Source organism: Ceratotherium simum, chromosome 21 (assembly GCF_057802395.1).
Source record: "Ceratotherium simum simum isolate JZ-2026a chromosome 21, ASM5780239v1, whole genome shotgun sequence".
NCBI lineage: Eukaryota > Metazoa > Chordata > Mammalia > Perissodactyla > Rhinocerotidae > Ceratotherium > Ceratotherium simum.
The window spans coordinates 35,000,558-35,021,910 of NC_141920.1; the positions used below are offsets into that span (position 1 = coordinate 35,000,558).

At 37.1% G+C, this 21,353-nt stretch overlaps 1 long non-coding RNA gene across 3 annotated transcripts in view; it reads right to left on the minus strand.

The window, feature by feature from the left end:
- Positions 1-364: 364 nt before the first annotated feature.
- LOC147914281 (uncharacterized) overlaps positions 365-21,353 on the minus strand; it is a 160,988-nt gene continuing 139,999 nt past the window's right edge. For all 3 annotated transcript variants that reach the window (XR_015555644.1, XR_015555643.1, XR_015555645.1), the window contains one exon: positions 365-5,724. This is a non-coding gene — a long non-coding RNA (uncharacterized LOC147914281). The remainder of the gene's footprint in view (positions 5,725-21,353) is intronic.

Here is a 21,353-nt window from a genome sequence, read left to right on the forward strand (position 1 = left end):
ATTTGTTGAATAAATGGGTAGATAAGAGGAGATGACTAATTTGGCAAATACAGAAAACAAAATAATCATGACATGTAAAGCCAAGAATGGTGCATAACACATGGTAAGTGATCAAATAAATTTTTTGTTAAATGAATGATAAATGCATACAAGAATAATAAAAATTTAGGGAAAAACTACAACAATTAAAGTAAAAGTGAAAGAGCTGAGATAATTACATTCCCAACATCTGAAGAGAAGTTATTTGAGATAATTAAAATGGGGTTATGAACATTGGGTTTTCTTTTCAGAGAAAATTTACTAAAGAAGAAAATCAAATGGAAGAAATGTTTTAAAGTGAAAACAGTGTTTCAAAGTTGCTTTAAAATATTTTTAAATATGATTGCCAAAAAAGTCTACTCACCAAAAATGATTAAGACTATATATAAAGGGCAAGGAAATAAATAAAATCACCTACAGTTACATCCTTTAAATTCTAGTTCTGTCAGTAAGTGGGTATACTGAATATACTTCTGGTATTTTTCTATGAAATTTACATACAACTTTTAATAAACAAGCAGCAAATGTTCATATGCTGTGATAGCTAATTTTCTGTATAAAGTTGAACGGGCTAAGTATGCCCAGTTAGCTGGTAAAACATCATTTCTGGGTGTGTCTGTGAATGTGTTCCAGGAGACATTAGCTTTTGAATCAGTAGACTGAGTAAAGAAAATCACTCTCATCAATGCGAGTGAGCGTCACCCAATCCATTGAGGACCTGGAAAGAACAAAAAGGTGGAGGGAGAGCAAATTCTCTCTCTCTCTGAGCTGAGACATCCATTTTCTCCTGCTCTCAGACATCAGCACTCCTGGTTCTTAGGCTTCAGACTCAGACTGGGACTTACACCATTGGCCCCCCAATTCTCAAGCCTTCAGACTTGGAGTGAATTACGCTACTAGCTTTCTTGGTTCTCCAGCTAGCAGATAGCAGATAGCGGGACTTCTCAGCCTCTGTAACCACACAATCCAATTCCTGTAATAAATCTCCTCTTCTATATCTATATCTATATCTATCTATATCTATATAATCTATATTTATTTATCCTATTGGTTCCATTTCTCTGGAGAACCCTAATATATATGCTTATCATTGTGCTTTTCTTCTTACAAGGCACTATATTATAGTCACTGAATAGTCTTCTATGCAACCTGTCAACTAACTTTTTGGTATTCCTTTCTGCAAAGATGCACCATAATTTTTCTAGGTTCCTTCTTGTTAAATATTTAGTTTATTGCAAATGTTTGACTCTTCTAAATTAGGGTATGACCATTCTTCTAGATAATTCTTTGCCCATATCTGTGATAGTTTTCTTAAAGTCTTAGAAATTAAACACAAAAAAATTAAAAATTTTTGATATAGATCGCTATACTTTGTCCAAAAATGTTGAACTGATTTAAACTTCCATCAGCAATGTTTGAGAATGCCAAATTCCTTGAGACTTCTTAACCATAACTTCAAAAAAAATCATATTTGCCATTTTGATAGATGAAAAATAAAATGGAAATTTGGTTATAGCAAGGTGGTAGAGAGACAGATATTCAAGGAGACCAGACAACACAATTTGGAATGAAAACTCCACAACAGTACATTTAATTTGCATTTTCATTTGGTTACTTGATATCTTAAATAGATCATCAATGTTAGCAGCTCCTCTAAAATGATTTGTAATCATAAACCATGTTAGCTCTACTAACAGTGCCTTGTGCATATATATACATTTTACGTCAAACCTGTCCTCTACTTCGCTATCAATCATCTACACAATTTATAAACATTAATTGAATCTCATGCTTTCCTGTTTTTATCAGCTTTTTGCAGAAAAACAGAGGGTATGCAAGAATATGAGCATGCTAGGCAAGAAGAGAGTCAAAATATAATAGACCTATATTCTGAATTTAACCTAATCTCCAATCTCTAACAGCAAACTGACACTGGAAACAGAGTGGATTTATTTTTTAGTATGATATGATGATAAGCCCCCAAACCTACAAATCAATCTGAATTTTCGCCAGATCCCTAGGTGATGAATGTGCATACTGAAGCTTGAGAAGCATGGCCATCAGTTTCTATTGAGAATGGAGTGCAAACATGGTCAAACTGCCAGGCTCTAGACTATCTATTTCTGGCTATATATGGCACATTACGCTTAGACGCCAATGGAATCCATCTTCAGAAGGTAAAGAATAGGAAAGATAGAAATTTGCATAAAGATCTCATGAGCAAGTTCATAAAAAAATTACCAAGCAAAAAAATTATCTGATAATAAGAATAATCTTGGTTTGAAGGGTCCATAGACTTATCATTAAAAAAAATTCTAAATTTTGGATAAAAAGATTAATTTGAAACTAAATCTTAAAGTTATTTCTCCAAGTCAGCGATAGGAGAAGTGATCACTGGTTATTTTTCCCCGACTTTCCAGAAATTATGAAACTATTTCCTTCAGATTTTTTTCCCACTTACCTGTTGCTGGGTTAAAAACCATCCCCAAACCTAACAGCTCAAAACTACAATTCTTTATTATCTTTCATGACTCTGTGTTGACAGGGCTCAGCTGGGACACTGTTATTTGTGGCCTCCCAGGCAGTTGCAGTCAGATGGGAAGTGCACCTACACTCACCTGAAGGCTCTCCTAGGTAGATGTGTAAGATGGCTGACCCTCATGGCCTAGAGTTGGTATGGGCTGGGGTGGAAAGCTGGGCAGTTTGACTAGAGTATGTATACATGAGCTGCACATGTGGCTTGGTTTTCTCAAAGTATGGCAGCTGTTTTGGGAGAGAGAGTTTCCCAAGAGCAATTACTCCAAGAGATCCAGGTGAAAGCTGCAAGGCTTCTTACATTTGAGCTTCAGAGCTTCAAACATAACTTCTGCAATGTTCTATTGGTCCAGTAAATCATAAGTTTAGCCAAGATTCAAGGGGGAAGGGAAATCAATAACGACCTTGCAATAGGAGGAACAGCAAATAATTTCTTTTAACCATCTTTAACCTACCACAAGATTTTTAAAAGTTAGAATAAGTTGCTTGACAAGCCCCATTTTCTGGCTGCCACACCACACCCAGATCCACCACACATGTATTCAACACTGAAAATTATGCAATGGGATCAGAACTTTGGTCCTATATAGCTCACTTACAAAAATATCAAAGACTCCTTCATCCTATGTTAGGTGAAGTAGGCCTTTGTCCTATATACTGATATTTGAGGAGAACTCAGAAGTGTCCTTTACCTTACAAGATTTTTCCCTATGTGATGACTATCCTCAATTTTACTCTTCCCCAAGATCCATTCTCCCTACTCCTCTGATCAACTCTCTGCCAACTGGGCTGCATATTTTACCAGCTGGTCTCCCTTGCTCTTGGGCTTCCAGTAGAGTTTGACCAACGGCAGGCATTTGCCTGTCATTTCTTCCCCTCTTCCTCCCATGTTCAACAACGCACGTCCCACAGTAGCTACATCCTCTACTCCTGCCTCTCAGTCCTTCCTCCACAGTGCCACTTGTTGCTTGACTTCACTCCTTCTATCTCCCTTTCCTTCAGCTCAAGGGTTGATGATGACTTTCTACTGTTGCTAGATTCTGAATGTCGTGCCATCCAGATTTCGGAACTTTTTTTTACATTTAAAAATGTTTTTCCTCAAAATAATACTTTTATGGTCAGCTAATAGTCAAATATTAAAAATAAAAGTGTAATATTTTATTAATCTGGAACTTTTGGTGCTGGGAGAAAAATAATAATTTTGTGTCAGTAACATCCCACTCACCATGAGAGACCACCAGAAAAATCACTGGAGACTTCCTTCACTTGTGTGCCTGACAGGCTCTTAGTTTTGTTATAGGACATTTAAAGAGAAGCATTTCCTTTCTGAAAACTGTGATAGGGCCCATTAATGGCTTTCAGAGTCCAAAAACTGTTGTGACTAGCAAATTGGTGCATAAGTCTCTTTGGTCAGAATTATGTTGCTAGATCATTTAACTAAAAGGGAATGTTTAATGCTCTATTTTGTAGACTACCTCACAGATAGATGGTCATGTAAGGAAATGAATACTGGAGAGTAACATTAGAAAAATGGTAGAATAGGAGATTCCCTGCTCATATCTCCCCTCTGTAACAATAATTCCACAGCCATCCAGAGATAAAAGTGCCTCTGTGGGAGTTTTGGGATCCAGGTAGGAGATTGTGAAACCCTGATGGAGCCCAAGACTGAGGAGGGCCATTTTGAGAAAGCAGGCCCACGTCCAGAGAGTGGAGTCTCTGACTGTAATCCCAGCTATAGACCCAAAAACAATTCAATCCACCCGTGGAGTGGGCTACATTTTCATTTCATTCATTGTATTCTTCAGATCCAGAATTTCTGTTTGGTTCTTTTTTTATGATTTCTACCTCTTTGTTAAACTTCTTATTTTGTTTGTGAATTGTTTTCTTGATTTCATTGAATTGTCTTTCTGTGTTTTCTTGTAGTTCATTGAGCTTCCTTAAAATAGCTATTTTGAATTCTTTATAAGATAAATCGCAGATTTCCATGTCTTTAGGGTCTGTTACTAGAAGACTACTGTGATCCTCTTGCCGTGTCATGTTTCCTTGATTTTTTATATTCCTTAATGTCTTGCATTACTGTCTTTGTATTTGAAGTAGCAGTCACCTTCTCCAGTCTTTATTGACTGACTTTGGGAGAGAAGTACATCTCATAGCCCTGCTAGAGATTCTGAGGCTTTCTCAGACCTTCAATGGATACACGTGCTCCATACTTCTTGCTCTCTTTGTGGCAGAATTTTTAAGCTTATATGCCTTCTTTTGATCTTGTAACACACCAGGCCAGGTGCTGACAGCCTCCATTTTGCCTTCCCAAGGGCTATGCTAAAGCTCAAGTTTGTGGTCTCTCCCTGTCCTGCAGATTTGGGCCCACTTTCTGCACATGCTCAGTAGCCATCTGCCGAAGTTCACTCTTGCTACCACTGGGAGCACGCATAGGGAGCCACCACAAGTTGGGGGCAGTATGTCAGTGAGGCATGTGATGTTCTGAGGGGTGGGGGACCCATGGGCAAAGTGTCCCCAGTGGCTTGTCAGAGAGCTTCTTGATGGAGCCTGTGACCTGGTTAGTAGGATCCATGTCCCTTTAATGCCCTCCAAGAGTCCTCTCTCTTCCACCCCTCAGTCTGCAGCTCACTATTCAGTACTGGGGACTGAACAAGAGAGAAACGAGCTTTGGCAGTGTCTCACATACCTGGGGAAGCTGGGCACTCAGTCACAAGCTCTCACTTTCCCCACTGGGAGACATCATGAGCCAAGAAGGTCTCTTTTGGCCTTGAGCAGTGCAACCTTCAGGGAGGTGTGATGTGGGTGACATCAAACTGTTCCTCTTACCCTCTCTAATGCATACAATTATTTTTTTTTACTCCAATGGTGTGCTGAAACTTCTCTGCTGGAAACCTGGACTTCCACAAAGGCTCCCTCCTCCATGGGTGATTGTCTGAGACAGTGTTCTCCAGGGGCTTCCAGACCATTGCTGAGAGGGACTGGATCTGGTTCATGGGCCACTGCAGCGTCCACAGATGGTATCGAGGTCTGTATGCCTATTATGCAATGCACAGGTGTATGAGCCTTCTCCCAGGTCCCTTGGCACATGGCATTGGATCCCACAGTTCCCACGAAGGCCACTTTTCTCCATGAATGGATGTCAAATTGTTGCTGTTGAGAGAGGAGAGATTAGTTAGTGACAGTTTATTCAGCATCTTGCTGATGTCAATCCCAAGTAAAAGCTTGATGTTTATAAGTCTATTCCTCTGTGAATTGGTAATGGTAACATCATCTCTGTAGGGCTGTTATAAAGATCCCTGCATAGAATTCTAAGGAAGCCTGGGAGAGAGCAGAGACACAAGATGAAAGCGCAGAGTTCTGAGTTAGCACTTGGAGAGAGGCCACCCAGAAGAGCTACATGTTCCACATCAGACTATGATGTGAGAAAGAAATACTATTTATGGTAATAACCATTGTAATGTGAGAATTGTTTGTTATAGCAAGTATCATTAACTAGAGAAAGAATATTTTTCATTTTATATCATTTTGTACTGTCTATATTTTTATCTAGGGAAATAGTTAAATATGAATGAAGTGCAATGCATCGGCCAAACTATTTTAATTTAGAGGAAAAATTCTACCAGGAGATATTTTATTTCCCAAATGGCAGTTTATTTACAATTTTCTCCATTACAAGGAGTTGCTCATGCAATATAACATGCTTTTAGGTGCATTACACTATACATTTTTAAATGTCTTATCACCATCTCACTTGTTTATTTTAACTTACAATATATTTTAACTTTAAATAATATGTAAAATACCTGAAGCTAAGAGTTCAAGAATTTCCAAGCTCTCTAACCATGTCCCCATGTCAGATCTGAATAGCTATGGTGAAATGACTAAGTAGAAATTATTCCTTCTACAAGTCCTCCCTCTTCTTGCCCCAGATTATTTCAAGTACTTCTCTACTAAATCCAATCAATATGTAATTCTTCAAGCCATCATTTTTAAAAAAGCTATTAATTTTGGATAATTTATATTTAACACTAATGGAATGAACTATTAATTATATTGTTAAGACCCTGATATTCTCACCACTAACTAAGATAATATATAAAAGACATGCACAGTAAATGATCATCATACTCATAACTACTATTATTACTACTCTTTGCTCAGAAGATATTTTAAGAATCTGTATTAGTTATTGTTTAGAAAACAAAATTACAGAAGTGTTTATGCTACAATCACAGAATAAAATAGTATATGGAAAGCCAGCATAACTATAATTAACAGTATTTTTTAAAATATATTTTGTGGTTAAATAACCTCAACATTGGGTCCATTTTAATATGGAAGTTCAAAAGGAAAACCACAGATTTCCCACTTATTTTTCTTTGTCAAATTCTGTATTCACAGATGGTACAGATATTTTGGCATTCTAAACTAAAGCATCTCTATTTATGATTTTGTCTTGGAAGTCTCTTTCGTGGTTAGACCACATTTTGTATACTTCCGATGATGGACATATGATCTGAGCTTAGCCAAGGCAAGAGGTAGGCCACATGAAACATCAGCAAAGCTGCAATATGCTGCTGCCAAGAGGCTGGAAAAGACAATTTTATAGGTCATGAAGAACACTGGGACCCAGATTAAGGAACAAAGCATTCAGTGAATAGAAAAATAAGTATGTGACACTCATACAGAGCCAATATGGGCCTCAAAGAAAACTTATTTACATGGCACAGTGGGATAGGAATGTTATGTTTAAACTATTTTTTACCAGGAAGGGAAGAAGTTAGGGAAGAATTAACTTGTCTTTGGAAAAATTATATTTTTTAAAAATAAATTTATGTATAACATTGCCAAAATACTTATTCTTCTCCCTTCTTTAAAGATATTTCCCTTGCACCAAGGATGAACCCCTTGTTGAAGCACAGCATAAAAAATAATATATTTTCATTTTTCATTTTCACGTGTTTGAGTTGCAAATTTCCAAATGGATTTGGCGATAATTCTTGGGCCACAAATAGAAATTATTCACCAAAACAAAACAACTTAATATCTTATTGTACAGATGTAAACATTCTTATAAAATTCACATTGACATGGAAAATACAAGCATTAAGAAATTAACTAATTATGACACAACTTGCAAATCAGTCTTGGTTAATCCAAATCATTCTGTGAAGAACCTAATATAAAAACCACCAGTTAGAATACAGAGACTTTTCACCTTGCATTTTAGAGTAACTGGAACTAAACTTGTCCTCCAGGTAGAAACAACTAGAATATTGGACAACATATATGAAAGAGTGATTTTGGACAATGAACAACAGCAGTGCAAGACTGTGATGTAAGACAAAAGGTAAAACAAATGAGATGATCTCTACAATCCACCAGCTTTTTGCCTAGAGGCATGCCATACACTGTGGCACAGGGAGGGAGAGCCCAATCAGAGCTAGAAGGTCCCACTGTGATCAGAAGACAGAGATCAGATTTGGGGAGTTGGAGGCAGCTTGATTTCGTAGAGCAGAATACTACAGGTGACGGAGCTGCACCCAGCTGATCCCAGAAATCAATATATAGGGTCTTTTTTAGTCTGTTATAAAATACCAAGACCCATATGAATAGGGTGAAATTTCCTGATGCTGGGCAAAGAATTCTGGGGAAGATTTAACTTGAACAATGCCATGAGTGTAGACAGGGCTAGAAGATATTTAAGTTCTATCCAGCAGGAGTGCACGACCTCAATGAATACATGGAACATTCAGTAGAGAGTCTAGAAGAGTTAACCTTGGTAGTAAAGCTAAAGCAGCACTATGATAAATGATAGTATAGACATGCCCTAACAAATCTTAAAAACAAGCATGAAAAGGATTGAACTGACTGCAAGTTATTAACTGCCTGCCAAAACAAAGTTCAACATTTTTTAAGGTAAACAACAAAATCCAGACTCAAAGACATTATATTCACAATGTCTATTATCTAATCAAAAATGATGAGACATATATAGAAACAGGAAACTATAACATATAACCAGAAGAAAAATATGTCAAGAGACATAGTAGAAATAAAGATGATAGTACTAAGAAACAAGGCTTTTAAAAGAGCTATTATAAATAAGCTCAAAGACTTAAAGAAAAACATGAATATCACACTGAAAGAAACAGAAGACACAAAAACAAACCAAATGGAACTTCTAAAGATAAAAATTACCATATTTTTTTAAATCATGAGATGCGTTTAACAGAAGATTAGACACTACAAAAGAAAAGTGAACTTTAAGACATAGCCATAGAAGTCATCTAACATAAAACAGAGTAAAAAAGACTGAAAAACAATGAACAGAGCCTCAGTAACCTGTGAGACAACATCAAGTAGTCTAACGTATGTATAATTGGAGGCTGTATTAGTTTCCTATTGCTGCTGTAAAAAATTAAACTTAGTGGCTTAAAAAAATTATCTTAGAGTTTTAGAGGTCAGAAGTCAGAAATGGGTCTTATGTGCTAAAATCCAGGTATAGACAGAGTTGCATTCCTTTTTGGAGAAAAGGAATTCTTCTAGAGAAGAATCCATTTCCTTGCTTTATCCAGCTTCTGGAGGCCACTTGCATTCCTTGGTTTGTGTCCAATCTTCTCTTTTCAAAGCATATCACTCTAAATTCTGCTTCCATTATCACATCACTTTCTCACTCTGACCCTCCTTTCTCCTTTTCATAGGAATCCTTGTTATTATACTGGACCTATCCAGATAATCCAGTCATTTTCCCATCTTAAAATTCTTAACCTAATCACATCTGCAGATGTGAGGCAAAATGTTACCTTTTACCATGTAAGGTAACATATGCCAGGTTCCAGGAGTTCGGGCATGGACATCTTTAGGAGGCTGTTCACTCAGCCTACCATAGAGTCTTCAAAGAAGAGAGAGTGGACAGGCAGAAATAAAAAGTAGCTGACAATTTTCTAAATTTGATAAAAAGTATAAACTCACAAATCCAAGAAGCACAATAAAACTAACAAGATAAACTACACCAAGGAACATCATAAGGAAGTTTTTGAAAACCAATGAGGAAGAGGAAATCTCAAAAGCAGGCAGCGGGTAGGAGGAATGCGTGAGGACGGAAGGCACATTACTTATAGGAAAACAAAGATTAGAATTTCCCCAGAAATTCAGAAACAATGGAGGCCAGAAAACAAATTAATCTTTGAAATATTAAACAACAAAAAAAATCTTTTTTACTACACAAAAGTATCTTTATGTCCTGAAGTTTCTTTTTAAAATGAAAATAAGATAAAGTTGTTTTCATCATATAAATGCTGAGAAGTTTATGTTTGTTTGTGTTTGGGGTTTTTTGTTTGTTTGTTTTGCAGCAAAACTGCATGATAAGAATTGTTAAAGGAAATTCCTCAGGCAGAAGGAAAATTATATCAGACAGAAAGTCAAATTCACTCAAAGAAATGAAGAGAGCCAAAAAATGGTAAATATGTTTTTTCTTTTGGTTTTAATGTCACTAAGAGAGAATCGATTGTTTAAAGCAGGGGTCAGCAAACTATGGCCCATAGGCTAATATGAGCTCCTGCCTCTTTTTGTAAGTAAAGTTCTATTGGAACACAGCTGCACTCATTTGCTATGTATTATCTATGACTGCTTTCATACCACAGTGGCACAATTCAGTAGTTTTGATAGAGACATTATGGCCTGTACAGCCTAAAATATTTACTATCTAGTCCTTTAGGAAAAAAAAAAAATGCTGACCACTGGTTTAAAGAAAAACAATGACAATCCATTGTGGTAGAAATAAAATGTATGTCAAGCACACAAGGAACAGGAGAGAAGAAATGGAAGTATATAATTTGTAAAGTTCTTAGATTACACTTGAAGTGGTATAATGTTATTTGAAGGTAGACTGTAAATAAGGATGCGTATGGTATACCCTAGAAAACCATTACTTAAAAATAGAGCAAAGATGTATAGCAGATGAGCCAATAGCGGAGATAAAATGGAATATGAAACTTACTCATAAAGCTAAAATAAGGCAGGACCCAAATTCATGCACCCAATTACAGAGCTTCAAATGCATGAAGCAAGAATTGACAGAACTAACAGGAAAATAAAACTAATCTACAAATATTAGTGACTGTCAGAAAAGAGTATACAGAAAATAATAAGACTACTGCAGATATGAACAACATTTGCAACGAGTGTAACTGGATTAACATTTAAAGAACACTTCACCCAACAACTTTTTTCAAGTGTAAAAGCAACATTAATGAAGACAAACCATATGCTGGGTCAGAGACAAGTCTCAATACATTTGAAAGAATTGAAATCACACAGAGTATATTCATCTACTACCCAGTAAAAGGACACTTTTAAATAAAATTTAACAAAATAAGCAACCATTAAAATAAGTTCTAGAAAATAAATACCCTGTTTGGTTTGAAGGGTTTAGGGGGAAAAAATACCGTGAAAATTACCCCTTAAAATTAACCTTACCTAACAATCTCCACTCATTTAATTAATAAATGTTTACAATATTGGGCGGAAATATTTAACCCCTTTTTAAAAGCCCAGAATTATGTAAGTTATTTAAGTTTTCTTTTTATTTTGATCAACTAGTAGAGATGTGTCGTTGGCAAACTGCCTCCTCGTACCTCAAAAAACACTTGGTCACCAGCCAGCAGCTTGCATTTTTGCCAGATGTGATACAGCCCAAACGTATTATTACAAAGGCAGAGAGAACTACTGCCACCAACTGCAGTTCAACTATTTTACAATGTACAGACAGAGCCACAAATGCAGTTGGATCTTGAGAACCACATTATTCTGTCAGGAACTATGTCACATGGAGAAAAGCAGCCCATCAACAAATCATTCACACGTGTTCTCTCTGTGTCTCACTCCCTCTATGTGTGTGTGTGTGTGTATAGAATATGCTTATAATTCATATATGTATATGTGTGTATATATAATTTCATGAGAATAAAGATATTTAAGAGAAATAGAAAAAAATATTAATTCAAAGGAGTAAGTCTTGGGGAGTCTAAGGGAGTTTAGTTCAGGGAATGCAAAGTTTAGGGAAAGAAAATCAAAGTTTAGTTCTTTTAAAAAAATATATAAACATTTCATTAGAATAAAAGCATCATTTATGTGAAATACTTAGAGTAATATTTCTGGTCCAACAGTCTAAGCAGATGCAAAATATTAGAGAAAGGAAGCAGGATCCAGGCTCAAACCTAATCACACCGAGATGGCATCGATTAAAAAACCCGAAGGTTAGCATTAATACTAAGGAAGCATCTGATCCACTTCTGCCTCCAGGAGTGATCACATCCAATAGAAATAAGTTGTCCCATCCTTAATAATGACCCTAACTTCTAGGAAATGCTGACTTGGATTCAAGCAAAATGATTCTTATGGGATTTTAAACATTTCCTCTTGTTCTACGTTTTCTTATTTACAGAAATTACATGTCAGAGAAGTTGTCCAACTTTCTCTTCACATCTGGCACAACTTCACCAATGTGCCATCTGAGTTGCTCAACTTTTATGAGAATTCTGATCCCCATAGCTGTTCAGGGATGTCATTAACCAGCATAGGCGTGGAGAATGTGGGCTGCTTGGGTTCAAATCTCAGCTCTGCCACTTCTAGCTGTGTGACCCTAAGCAAGTTATTTTACCTCTCTGTGCTTCCGTTTGCTTATGGTTTAAATGAGGATGCTATAGAGATAGGGATGGAATGACATTATGTTTGTATAGTGCTCAAAACAGTGCTCAGCATGTAATAAGTCCTATATAATGCTGTTAAAAAAAAAAAAAGACTCATTCAGGTAGATTCTCCTTTTACAAATGTACAGAATGATCTTTTCTTTTCTGTCCTTTTCTCTCCCTTGAAAAACAATCTATTTTAAGATGAGCCTTAAAATTGGAAAACTCCAATAATGATAATGGAGGTTTATTCTTATAGGAATCATGGTAAAATAATTTCTGAAGACTGTAGAGGAAAAAAGCATGTATTTTTTTTCCATCAAAGAAAAACATGAAGCGTTTCTCTGCTTCCTTGACCACGAAGGCAGTTATTGCAATTTTAACCAAAAAACTTAGTTGATGTGGGCTCTAAGATTATATAACTATCAACTTACTGTATAGCATTTCCTGTTCTAGTTTGCAGACATAAATAAAAGTCATCTACCCACCCACTTAAAATATCACCCCATTACATGATGTTTTTAACTGAGAATTCTGTATCTTCTTGTGTAAGTTTTATGTAACTTTTTACACTTTAAATTAATGAAAAGATATGTCCAGATAATAGATATTTTCAGTTTCTTTAGGTAATAAACTAAAGTAGAATTATTTTTAAAGTAGAATTATTAGGAAAACATAAACTGTTGAGGTAGTTATATTGAGTTGGTGTGAAATATTTAAAACGCTTACATGAAAATATCCTTTACCACCATCCATCTCTCACCCACAGACATATCACATTTTGGATTCAGAAGCACACTGTGGAATGTCCTCACCAAGTCTTTTATTCCTTCGAATGCTAATGTCCTTCAATCTTCTTCCCGGTTGGTTCATTCAGAGACATCATTTTCCTATTTTGTATTGTATTGTGTTTTTGTTTCTAAAAGAGGTAAGATTTATATATGGAATCCAAAAAAGCTGAACTCAAAGAAACAGACAGTAGATTAGTAGTCTCCAGGAGCTAAGGGGTGGGGGAAATGGGGAGACATTGGTCAAAGTGTACAAACTTTCAGTTATAAAATGAATAAGTTCTGCGGCTCTAACGTAGAACATGGTGACTATAGTTACTGACACTGTATTGTATACTTGAAAGTTGCTAGGACAGAAGATCTTAAATGTTCTCACCACACACACAAAAAAGATAACTATATGAGGCAATGGATGTATTAACTAACCTTATGTAGTAATCATTTCACAATATATACTATACGTATATCAAATCAACATGCTATACCCCTTAAATTTACACAACGTTATATGTCAATTATATCTCAATAAAGTTGGAAAAAATAAAAGAGGTGAGATACTTTTCAGTATAACTATAAGGAAGAAAAATTCATTGGATTTCACAAAATTTCAAAAGTGATAAAACGACATTAGTATCACATATCATGTTTTACTCTTAGGATAGTACAACAAGGGTGTTCATTGTGACAGTCTATGTAGCAGTAAACAATTGAAAACAAATGCCCATTAAAAGAGGAATGGATAAAGATGTTGTGCTAAAATTAAATCATACAATATTAGGCAACACTTAAATGAGATATATATACTTATTTAAGCATATACATACATATTATGATAATATGCATCAACTTGAAGAAATCTCAAAAACATAATGCTCATTGAAAAACTTAGTCACAAAATGATACATACAGTATGATAGAATGTATATAAAATCAAAAAGGAAAATTAATGTCATGTATTTATGAATAAATTATGAATCTATCTCGAAAAAATATAAAAGCATGGACTGGAAAGATGCACACCAAATTCAGATAATGGTTGCCTCTGAGAAAGGGGCCGAAGAGGGAAAAGTGGAAACTTTATCTTTAATGCCCTAATTCTTTTATTTAAACAACATTAAAGTGAGTAAATATTAACATTTGTTAAATTTGGGTAGTATGTATGTGTGTTTGTTTCACTATTTGCTGTGGTTTTCTGTATTTTCTAAACGTTTAGAATTAAACACAAAAGTACTCACTCATCTAATAAGTTTTTTTTCAGCTTTATTGAGGTATAATTGACAAATTAAAATTGTATATATTTGAGGTGTACAACGTGATTTTTTTTTAATTATAATTTTATTTATTTATTTTTTTTTCCCCCAAAGCCTCAGTAGATAGTCGTACGCCATAGCTGCACATCCTTCTAGTTGCTGCATGTGGGACATGGCCTCAGCATGGCCGGAGAAGCAGTGTGTCGGTGCGCGCCCGGGATCCGAACCAGGGCCGCCAGCAGCGGAGCACGCGCACTTAACCGCTAAGCCATGGCGCTGGCCCCGTGATGTTTTGATATACGTATACAGTGTGAAATGATCACCACAATCAAGCTAATTAACATATCCAACACCTTACATAGTTAGCTTTGGTTTTGTTTTTATTGCATGAACGTAAATTCAGAATTGTCACTGGCTAGATGCAACTTTAATTTGAAGAGCACATGTCTGGTCAGTTTGTGGACCACAAGCCATTGGAGCAGCAGCTCACACTTGTCGGGGGAGATATAATCATTGATTCTCTTATTTCACCAAAAATCACTGAACACTAGATTAAGGGTTTCTTAAGCGGACACTGTGCAGAAGCTTTACCTCAGGATAATTTTCTTATTGCCAAAAATGTGCAACAGCATTTTGTACTTTCAAAAAAGATAACATTTATGCATAGTAACACCAGGCTTGAAGTTATACCAACCTTTATCTTTAACTGATGAAAACACTGTATCTAGATTTGGGTATGCCCTTGTTATCACCCCATCTGGCTTGAACTCTCAGGTAGATATGGTATTATTTAGTATATAGCCTCCATTCAGAATTGACACTCCAGCCCACATTCCATTGATCACAGTAACTCATGTGGCCCCAAGACAATGGAGTGGGGAAGTACCAACCACACACAGGGTGGGAGGTAAGGAAAAATCGTGAGGAAATACTGTGATCGCCACCCAGTATGCATTATATTGGGATGCATCTGTGTCAGCTTGGGTGTCAAGATGCGGAGGGTACAAAGGTAGGAGAAATTTCAAAACACAATCTCAGTTTCAGCATTATAAAATAGACATCATAACTACATCATCTGACTTTGGGCAATGCCCTTATTCTTTGATTGAAAATTGTGGTTCAGAGAGGTTCAGTAACTTTCTTAGGGTTCCTTGGCTGGTAAATGGCAAATGATGGATTTGAACACAGTCAGTTATCATTAAAAAACTATGTTATTGACACATAATAGGCCTTTAAGCTCTTATCTGTAAAAAGGTATCATTTTACAACATGATCTGTTGCTACACAATCCATTAATTTGTGTACCTACGAGAGTTGCTACAAAGCTGTTTCCAGACATGGAGACTTGCTTTATAGTCTTTCAAAGCTTTGTCTCAGAGCCCTAAGTTCAGCTGGGACTAAAGCTCTTCCCACTGATATATCTACCACCAAGAGGCCTTTACCCAGATTTGAAAATGTATTCTGACAGAAACCTTTAGTTAGCTCAGATGTTTAGCCCCTGCCAGTGTTAGCTGTAACAAGTATTACAGTATTTTAGGTAGCACAGGAGAAAAAATTGCATACAATCTATACAAACAATAGTTTGAGAAAAATGTGCGTAGGTATTAAAAAGAAAGAAGAAAATATTAGTGTGACATGTCACTGCTCTCATATAGTACCTTTAGCACACACCATCATAAAAGAGTACCTACTACAATTCTTATTTAAGAAAAAAATATCAGGGGGCCAGCCCCGTGGCATAGCGGTTAAGTGCACGTGCTCTGCTGCTGGCGGCCCAGGGTTCAGATCCCAGGCGCACATGGATGCACCGCTTGCCAGGCCATGCTGTGGCGGCGTCCCATATAAAGTGGAGGAAGATGGGCATGGATGTTAGCCCAGGGACAGTCTTCCTCAGCAAAAAAAGAGGAAGATTGGCATGGATGTTAACTTAGGGATGATCTTCCTCACAAAAACAAAAACAAAAAATGAAAAAATATCAAGAAATAAGAAATTTTTTAGATAGAAAAAAATCAGTTTTCAAAGACACCAACGTGTTTCTCTTCTGGGAATCTCAAGTTCAAGTCTGATCATGTACCTGGCCATACTGCTGGAAAAAAATTACAATTGGTTTATTTAAATAAATTTAAAAATAAACAAATAAAATAAAGTGAACTTTCAAAATTCTACTGCCAAAATAAACTTCACCCAATGGTAACCCTTTGGTATGAATTGAGTGGTAACATCACATTCAATTGCCCTCTCTTCCTCCCAATATTACTCTAATTTTTGGAAGGAATATTCCTTACTGTATATTTTAACCCAGAGAAAATATATACCAGAGATTTTTTAGTATCTTGGTAATAGGAGCAAGAAAGCAAGAAGAAATATCAAATGTCTTCCATGAGCTAAGGTTGTGCTAGATGCATTGTATGCCTTTCCTTATATAATACTTACCCAAAACTCTAGAATGAAAAACAAAATGATGATCAGAGAGTGTTAAACAACTTATGCCATGGCTGTGTGGAGAAATTAGGGCTTAAATCAATTCAGTTTAACTCCTGAGCTGGTCTTCTTGATTCAATGATGACACATCCACAAACCTAAAAAAGCCTCCAAACCATCATTTATGACCCCTGAAGTCTGAAATCTGGAAATTACTACTGTAGAGCACTTACTTTCAGAATCAAGCAATGACAAACTGACAAACCCACCAGTATTAACTTGAGTCTTCAATGCTCTACAAAACCCAAGGCATTTGGGCCACTGTGAAAACTGTTAGTTTACAGAAATGCAGGAAAATTGCCAAAGATCATTTGATTCTTTTTTTTTCATGGGCATCCTGGTGGTCAATGGGAGGAATTAGTCTTGACTTGTTAGTCTTATGAATCAGCTGGGAGAAATCAATTCAGTTCACACATTAACCTACACAAATGAGCTGGTCTTGTGGCTCTCATTCATATTGTCTTTTTCCCATCCTCTAAAATCGTCAATGAATTTCAATGAAAAAGTCCTTAAGCACATCATGTTCTTTAAAATCAGTGTTGTATATGTTGGTTAATCCATGAGAAGGACTGACTGTGGTCTATATCTTAAATGGGGCTCCAGTCCCAACCTGAATTGAGACAGGTAGAGATGGGTCCCCTCCTGGGGTTGCTCTACTCCATCATGTACTGTAGCATCAAGGTAAAGTGCAAATGATGGCAAGACGCAGCTATTATAAAGCTACATGGAATTCAGCATCCTGTATCGCCGCGTCTCAGACCTTCATTTGCATTAGGAAGCAATGATTTCATGATGGCCAAAAAAAAAAGAGAGAGAAGCCCAGGAAGGAGCATGAAATCAGAAATTTAGAGAGAATGACTCAGAATGTTCAAGCTGGAGTGATCTGAGGGGTGAGTCCAACTCTTTCATTTTATACATATGGACTCCATGGACCAAAAGGATTAAGTCATTCAGGCATGATTACACAGCATCTCTTACAGAGCCACGGCTACATCCCGCAACAGCAAACTCAATAATGGACATTTGCTCTTGAATCTGTGCTACCAGAATGGGTCATTCAACCTGCCTTCCTGTATTAGCTAACATGCTGAGGTTAAAAGGAATACAGCTTTGCTTGGATGCCATATCTGTCTTAAACCAATTTTCTGTGATATAGATATAGATATGTGGATAAATTTTCTTCTTATAATGTCTAAGCTTTTTTATATACAAAGATACCAATGAGACAAGTCCTAGAGCTCAAGCAGAGCAGTTACAGACCTTCTGCTGTGCACCAGCTTCTAATACATTTTCTATTTTCTTGCCCTCAAAAAATCAAAAGTTAAGCTGAAAACATCCTTTAGATAACAGTGGTTCAAATAACTTTCTTGGAAATAAAAAACAGACTCATTAAAACTTTTGGCAACCTATTCCTATTATGTGCAAAGGAACTGACGGGTTGCATGGGATTTCCCATAAACTCACACCCAAGTTCAAGTTCTAGCTAATATTGTGAGATGGTAGACTTTTGGAAGGATTACAAAGGGTCAATCTGATGCTATAAAGGAATCTCCATTCCTACCTCATCAAGCAAGACGACTTTTCTGCAGACTAGCCTGTGTTTAATCAGTCAACTATTATCCACTGCATATTTCCTGTGCTCAGTTAAGCATATAAAGAAAGATGAAGTACAGCCTATATCAACCAGGGCCCAGTCAAGAAAACAGATAGTCTAACAGAAGAATTTTAACATTGGGAACTAGTTCAAAGGAAGAGCTGAAAGGTTAATCTAGGGCAAACCAGAGATGATAAATAGCAGAAAGCCACTACCATCACTACGATCATAGGGTCATAGGGAGGAGATTGTTCCTAGATACCAGGAGCTGGCACCTCCAGGTACTTTCTGAAACCATTTCAAGGGCTGCATGGCAGAAGCTTGGACCATAAAAGACACACAGTCACACAAGACACTGCATGATGCACAGAGAGAGGGAGAGAGAGATATACCTTGGTTTGTCCCCTACTCTCGCCCTCCAATCTGCCACTAATGCATCCTATCGGGTGAAACTACCTTCAAGCGAATGGGAAATGTAGCTTTTAGGAGTTCTTCTCTTGCATGTTACATATTTATTGCTGTGTAACAAACTACCCAAATATACAGTGCTATAAAACCACAACCATTGCATTATGCTCACAGATAGGTGTGGCAGCTATGGCTGGTCTCTGCTCTGTGATATATGGAGCCTCAGCTAGGATGACTCGGAAGGCTGGAGCTAGAAGACACCCTTCCAATATAGCATCTTCATGCACATATCTGCCTGCTTTGGAACAGCTAAACAACAAACTCAGCATGGACTGTCAACTGGAGTATCTACATGTGGCTTCTACAGCACTGTGGTTTCAGGGTAGTCAAATTTCTTACATGGTGTCTCAGGGATCCAAGTGAATCTGACCCGCTAACAAGGCTGAGTCTTTCATGAGCCACCATTGGAAGTGAGTTGTGGTTTTACAGCCGTCTGTTTTTGGTAGTACAGCATCACTGCTGCTGTACACTAAGGATTGAATCAGTCACAGCCCACCTAGATTCAATGGAAGGGGGCATGTAGCCCACTTCCAAATGAGAAGCATGTACAAGAATGTATAGCCATGTTTTAAAACAAACTCTCCTAGAGGCAGAAAAAACCAAAATAAATAAGGTAGAACAAAATGCAAATAAGAATGCAAGGACTAAGAAACAGTACCAGAAAACAGTACAAATGATGTACATCACCATGCATTCTGAATAACTGCCAAAATGAGTAGCACAGACAATAAATGTTTCACAAGGTCTAGAAGGATAAATCATTGAGGGGAGGTAAGCATGGCTTCCAAAAACGTTTTCTAGTTTTCTTAAAGCCAAAGTAGAGAATTACAGGGGAACCGTTTATTTCCCCCAAACTTTAAAGGAACACGTCATGTACAAGTTAGGTACAAATCTAAATGAATTCTGAATTCTTGGAGGTCAGTCCTTCTGTTTTCCTAACATGCATGTAATTTTATCTTCAGGAGCAGCAGTCTGCACTGATAGCTTGCCTTCCATCCCTAACATGAAGTTACCTTCTCTTTCTCCAGGCGTGCAGGAGAACACAGGGTCCTCTGTTATTCAAACAGAAAGCTCTCACGCTTCCTCCTGGCTCATCCTCTATACTCCTGGTATTGGTTCTTTCCTGTTCTTCCCTCCTCTCTTTCCTTCTCTCCTTCAATCAACTCACGTCCTGCCTTGCAGACCTTTTAGTTTTTGGCTTACTTTGTGTTCTTAGCCTCAAATTCCAGTGGAACCGCTCAGCCTAAAGCAACTATTACATTTTTTGTAGGATGTGGTGAGTCCAGCAGTCTTCAGTTACCGCTTGTAGACCTCCAGACCTCTCTGTGGTGAGGGGAGGAGGAGCCTGGCCATTCTCTGCCTGGGACAGATGACTAAAGCAAAGCACATGACCCAAATTAGCAAAGGACGGAGCAGGGACACATGGAAAGAATTTCCTTCAAACAAATAAAAGTTTTTTTGGACTTTTCTTTTATGATTCAACTCTTCTGTTGTTCAGCTAGAAGTTGGAGACATGGAAAAGGGAAAAATGGCTGGTGAGTGGATGACAAAAACTTAAAAACTGAAATTGATCACCTTTGTGTGAAGAAGATATAAAATTAATGCATATTCAAGAGGCAGGCACATGGGTTTATCACGTAACTATATACAATTAAACCAACCCCGCGCTCTCTATTCCATTTGGATTTCTGTTTTGGTTAACACAAAAGCACTCATAACTGCAAGGCTTTTATTTTATGTGCAAACAGAAGGCTCTGGTGAGTGTCCATTTGTTCTCTGTTTAGCAATCACATAGAAAAGGAGCAATAAGCCTTGCTAGGAAGCAGCCTTCCCCTCAATTATATACTGAGGAAAACCTTTCAGATCTTAAAGGCTGCTACTGACCTCCACAGTGAATTAGGAGATGGTGAAGGCTCACATTAAGAGATTTCTTTAGATTTAGTAATATTCGATGGGTCTCAATTGTTGGGAATAACTGTGAACTAAATTATTGAAAAAAAGAGAAATGATTTTCAAAATGATCATATGTTTTAAAGAAATTAGACAAAGTTCAGTCTACGCTCAGCTCTTCAGAAACACACGCTCTCCGCACAGTATAAAGAGATTCATATGTATAAATTCTAATCCTTTACAGGTGAAGTCCTCGGCTTCTCATCTAGAAGTATTCTAACTCAGTTTCTACGCCTGAAGACTCTGTGTCCGGTATCAGGGGCTGTAGTTCCCTGTGGCTCTCTCTTCATGAGGCCAGGTGAAATGAAAGGGAAATGGTGCCACCATCATCAACTCTGTAGCCTTGTCTTGGAATACACTCTTTCCACCTTTTAATTTTTATCTTACTTTCTCTTCATAGTGATAACCGCACATTTAAATATTCATTCCTTTGAATATGAGTTTCCTTGAATAAGAGTCATCTGTTTCATTTAACCTGAGACTCATAATGTTTTGTGCCTACCCTTCATGCCCAGGTAGAGTATCAGAAAGCCCATGTGTTGCACTACGGCATGAA